Source organism: Cetorhinus maximus, chromosome 14, assembly GCF_964194155.1.
Source record: "Cetorhinus maximus chromosome 14, sCetMax3.hap1.1, whole genome shotgun sequence".
Taxonomy (NCBI): domain Eukaryota; kingdom Metazoa; phylum Chordata; class Chondrichthyes; order Lamniformes; family Cetorhinidae; genus Cetorhinus; species Cetorhinus maximus.
In genome coordinates this window covers 113,736,246-113,742,130 of record NC_135892.1, presented here as the reverse complement: position 1 = coordinate 113,742,130, position 5,885 = coordinate 113,736,246, and the positions used below count along the sequence as shown (strand labels likewise).

At 41.3% G+C, this 5,885-nt stretch overlaps 1 long non-coding RNA gene across 1 annotated transcript; it reads right to left on the bottom strand.

Annotated features, from left to right (window-relative positions):
* Positions 1–2,930: 2,930 nt before the first annotated feature.
* LOC144689987 (uncharacterized) lies at positions 2,931–5,551 on the bottom strand. Its single transcript, XR_013578742.1, has 2 exons — positions 4,939–5,551; positions 2,931–3,458 (listed from the first exon to the last, which is right to left on the bottom strand). It is a non-coding gene; the product is annotated as an uncharacterized LOC144689987 (long non-coding RNA).
* Between the last annotated feature and the right edge of the window lie 334 nt (positions 5,552–5,885).

Genomic DNA, 5,885 nt, shown 5'->3' with positions numbered 1-5,885 from the left:
ACATACACATTGGACAATTGGAAAGGAAAACCAGGCCTAGGCATGAAATTAAACAAACATTGTGCAGCATTGCCAGATCCATGATTCAGAAACTTGCTGTTCATTCAGGATTGCTTGGTCAATTCACAGGAATCCACTATTAGGTTCATGAAGTCAAAAGCAGCAACAGTTAGTACAATAATGTTATTCCAATCGCAGCAAACTTTGCACTTAGAAGGAGTAACTTTCTGACAATTAGCTATGCCAATCCTTAACTTTAATGGTCAGGGAATCATGGGCAATGTGCATCTGGGTTTTCCACACTCGCTATTCTTGGGAAGACCTTTCTTTAGGTAGCTCATGTTGGAGAATGACCCGTGTAGTTTGGTAGAACATTTATTAAATGTGCTGCTGGCAGCTAAAGACAGAACATTAATGATACACCAAACATGTATTTTTATCACTATGTTAAGCCCCTCTAGTTTTGATTGTTTCCATGACAACTTTTAAAAATGTAATCCGTCTTTAAGTACTTAGACATCAGGCTGGTCTGACCCAGACAACACTGCACGGAGCTAAAACTTGGCATTTTGAATCTAACATCATTATGTTTTAATTTCTAAGACAACTGCGAAGCTTGGACACAGAATTCATGTTCCTTTTAAGATATCCAGGAACCATAATTTTAATTAAAAATCTTTCTTTTCCTACAGACAGTATAACATGGGTTGGGAATTTATGTCTCATTCAGTGGCAGACCTCTGTGTTTGTGCATTTTCATATCTCTCACAGTCTGTCAAAGTATTTAACAGTGTTCATGAATGTAAGTCACGCTTTCCCATAGTTTGTCTGTTTTTGATGTTTGCTCCATTTTGAGGTTAAGAAGGTCAATTATGAAAAGTGTTTCCTTTTTTGATGCCAAGTGTCAGCACCAAGGATGCTCAGGGTGGTGTCACATGAGTTCCAAAGAAGAGTCATGTTGGACTCGAAACTCTCTCCACAGATGCTGCCAGACCTGCTGAGCTTTGCCTGCAGTTCCTGTTTTTATTTCAGATCTGCAGCATCCACAGTATTTTGCTTTTATTTTAGTGTTACAATGTGGCTTGTTTATTTTAAAAAAATGTTTATTAAAGCTGTTTCAGATTGTCTTAAAAATGCATCTTAAACTCATCATCATCAAATTGTCTGCAACGCCTGTCTCTCCTTTTAGTCATCCTATTACCTTCCCCTGCCTGCATCACATCACAACCAGTATAGAACTGTGGCCCAAGCCTCTCAAATAATGTTGTTGTCTTCAGACAGTGGATGAAAGAGATTTGTTCGGTCAGCCATCTTCAACCCAAGCCAAAGTCTCTGAAATGCAAGTGAGTGGAGTGAACCCAATTCCCTGATTCACCATTGTGCATTTTTGAAAGGCTCAGATTATGTAATTTAACTCAATCCTGAAAGGACATGGTTTTATTCCTATTCACGAGTCCTCAGGGATGAATAACTGGAGCTGTGCTAGGAATTTTAATGCACCCATTGTCTGACTTTCCAATTCTTTGATAATTTCTCCCCGTGTAGTGAGACTGCACACAGAAGCAGCACTTCCATGGAAACAGTGACATGGGATCCATCAACACCCACTTCATATTATCACAACAAAATAACAAGCTTTTTAAAGGTTCCAGGTCTGATCAGGCTAAGGTGCAATTCCTTAAAGAAAGAACATACATTTTTAATGTGCCTTTCACAGCAATGTGATAATTATGACCAGGTGAAACTTTTGAGAAGTTGGCTGAAAGATAATTATTGGCCAGGACATCAGAGAGAACTCTTCTTCAGATAGAACTTGGGATCGTTTACACCCACTTGAAAGGTCAATTGGGGCCTTGGTTTTATCCTATCCTAGCCGAAAGATGGCACCTCTCACAGCACAGCTCTCCCTCGGTTCTCCACCAGCTTTGGGTGGGGGTAGGGGGTCACTTTAGATTACTTGCTCCGGTCTCTCAAATTTGACTGGAATATCTACCTGGATTGTGAGCTCAAGACTCTCAGACTCAAACCGACAGCCTTCTGACTCTGAAGCAGCAATATAAATTATACTGCAAATGGTTTCTCAATCAAGAGTGTAGTGGTTCTGTTACAGGGTTGGAGGCTTAGAGGAATAATGCTGGGAATGGGAGTTCAGATTTTATCTTGGCATATCGAGCATTTGAATCCATCAAATGTGTCTTGAAATAAAAATCTGGTATCAGTAAAAGTCATAAAAACCTAACAGGTTTACTAATAACCTGTTCCAAAGAGGAGTCATATTGGACTTGAAATGTTAACTCTTCCTCCACAGATGCTGCCAGACCTGCTGAGCTTTTCCAGTATTTTGTGTTGTTATGTCTAATAACTTGCTATCCTTACCCAGCCTGGGTCTAGCTCCACATCAACATGGCTGCATCTTAACTAGCTGCTGAAGTGGCCTGGAAAGCCATTTAGTTGTCAACCAAAGTGGGAATTAAATACCCAGATCTTGAGTATTAATATAAAATGAATACACAGAATAAAAGCTTGGTTTGACGTCAAGACAGTTTTCTCTGTGCTGTCCTACCAAGTATCCCCAGGAAAGATGAGGACTAGCTTAAAAGCAAAGCAAGATCCCACTACATTATCCCCATCAAAACATTTTATTCCTGCAGCAACCACTAATGCATCAGTTTACTACTCTGATTTGCCCTTCTTTGGTGTTTTGAGTGGGCCTAAGTACAAGATTGGGATTAGTTAATGCAGTACTAGAGTTCTTGAATTGTTGCCCACATTCCTGAAGCCATTTTACATTACAGCTGATGAAAATAAGAGACTTACATTCCATCTATTTAGCCAGAAAGGAACCCAAGATTTAGAGGTAAAAGATGATCTCATTAAGAACATCACTTCAAATGGTCAATGTGGAGATACTGATTTAGACTTAGTTAAAAGGATAATCCTGAGGAGTTGGCAAGTTGCAAAGAAACCGGAAAATTTGTTCGAAGCAAAATGATGCTCTGGTAACAGGAGCTGCTCTTTTGTTTCTGAGAGTTTGTTGAGGTCAAATGCTTCCTGTTTTGGGCCTAGAACTCGTACAGACAGGATGTTCAATTGAAACAAAGACCAATTCTCTATTAATGAGTTTCATAATTATTGCAATTCAAAGAAGAAAGTTATTCAGTAAATCTTTTCAACACAGCACTCTTTCCCTAATTGTACTTTGTAAGCTGTTTCGATGGGAATGACCCAATTTAAAGAGCTGGCGGGTTAACATATGCTTTTTTTCAGTAACAATTAGACTTGTTGCCTAGAGACAGCCTGTCATGACAGGAAATAAGTCTCCTGCTAAATGATCCAAAAGCACATTCCACTTTTTAATACATGCAGCTATTCTGGCACGAGCATTAAATGCTGTAAAGACTCTCTTCAAAGGGCTAACACGTGGGTCCCACACAGAAAGAAGGCCAAGGAGGAAATATCTGCAAAAAAACAAAACAGGTCATTGCTTTTTATGTACTTTAACTTTCCCCAAAAGCCTTTGTAAATATTGTCATCTGGCCCGTGTACATTTGGACAAAGTGTCATTTTGCTGTTGTAACTTATACCCTTTTTGCCTTTTTGCCATTCTTGTTCAATGCTAGTGCATTGGTTTACAACAGGATGACACCTGGACTCAAAGGGTTAAAATACGAGCAGCGATTACACAAACTAGGTAATGAAAACAGCTGGAGAAGATCAGAACTGGAGAAAGTTAGAGATTAACAGCTTTAAAGCAATCGAAAGAGCAAGTGACATTACACAAACTAGGCGTTTCCTGTTTAAGGAATGATTTGATCTAAGTTTGCAAGATGTTTAGGGTACAGATAAGACGGATAGAGGGAAACTATTTCTGTTGGTTGGAAAGTTTAGCAATAGGGGACACAGTCTAAAAATTAGAGCCAGATACTTCAAGAGTGAAATTAGGAAACACTTCTACATTAATGTGTGGCAGAAGTTTAGAATTGTCTTTCGGAAATGGCAGTTGATGCTGGATCAATTGTTAATTTTAAACCTGAGATTGATAATGTTTTGTTAACTAAAGATACTAAGAGATATAGGGCAAAGGTGGGTAAACAGAGTTAGATTTCAGATGAACCATAATCTCACTGAATGAAAGCCTGTTCTAAGTAACCTCTTCCTATTTCTATATTGGTATGTTTTAATGTTGCCTGATCCTTGCTTCTCGGTTTTGGTCTATTTGCACAATGTAGTCTGTTCCCATAATTATTGAACATGTTTCATATTTAATCTGTTTACTTGAACACAGCTGGAAAGTATATAGAAGAGTCAGCATACTTAATAAAAAAAACACTCCCTGCAGAACTGTTCCAGTGTTACAGCACTAACTTCCTGTTAGTTACCCTTTGAATATAGTCCAGGCAGATAAGTATAGTGCCATGGAAAACATGACCAACAGTGGAAAAAAATGAACTGCTAAAGAAAAAATCTCCAGACAATAATATCTGTTGTTTGAAATAAACTTGACAGCGTCAGCAGAATGATAAGATCACCGTCAACAGTCATATCAAGTGTTGTGGATCTAGTTTTTGAAAATCACAAACCTTAAAATGATTAAAATTACTTTCAGCCAATGCTACAAAGGCAGTCTGTATTTGGTGGGGTATCCTTCAGAGAATCTTTGAATTGGGCAGTTTCTGACTGTCCTGAGCACTGAGTTTATGTAAAACTGGGCCATTTATACCTTATACTGTAGAACAGCGAGAGTTGGGTATCCCGCTGACTCGTGCATGAATGCCATTTAAATTCATCACCATTTCATGAATGCTCATTTTATCTGCTGCTCGCCAGAATCACGTGCTGCCTTCCAATCTTGCGTCACACTAGCGGGAAATCGCGCAGCAGTCAAACCTCACTTCGCTCATGATTTCAAGGAGAGTGCTACACTTATAGCCTGCCTACCTCAGTGCTGCACCAGTCTTGTTGCGATGCCGCACTGCTGGGGGCTGTGAGGTTGGTCTGGTCCTGGTGGGTACCTCCGTAGTCCTGAAGGACAGCACTGTGCAGTGGTACTGAGGCAGAGCTGGACATTCAGACAGAGACCAGTATTTCAGCTGGGGGTGGGGGAAAGGATAATGGACACCAGGGGTCAAAAGGGCAGGAAGGCATTGCAAGGGGTTGGAGGGGGGAGGAGGGAGGGGGAAGGATGGAAGGCAGTATGAAGACTTTGCAAGGGGGTGAAGGAGGAAGGGGAACAATAGCAGACAGAGGGAAGACCGAGGGTTGGGAATCAAATGGGAGGGGATGCACACAGACTCCAGAATAGGAAAGTGGCAGGGGTCGGGGGGTGGTGGTGTTTGGTAGCGTGGCACAAAAGGAATGGGTCGCACAGAGACGCTTGAAGTGTGGGGAGTGGTGGAAGGGAGATAGTGTAGTGCTCAGTCATGAGGGCAATGGAGAACTCATTAAAAGTCAAAGTCCTTGGCCTGGGGCCAGCAGGTCGGAGCCAGAGAGTGGAGACATGTCTTAGGCTCACAGTCAGGAGTGACAAAGTACAGACTGTCGTTGGACTCACAACCAGGAGTGAGAGAGTAACGGACTGTCCTTGGGCTCTGTGGACCTCATAGTCAAGAGTGATAGAGAAGAGACAGTCTTGGGGTGCAGTGATACCGCAGGTCTATACTGCAGCTGCTGCAGGGCTATGCATGGCACATATGTTATACTCCTGCTTCAGCAGCAAGGGCTGTATGCTCAATTGGGATAATGCACAGCTTGGGCGTTTTCACAGCCCATGTGCGTTGGCTTGACTGTCTCTGTACTGGTCTGCAGATGGGATGGTAATGGTTATGGGAGGCATGTGCAGCCTGCATTTGGAGAAAACATTAAAAAATGGGGGGTATATGAAGCTT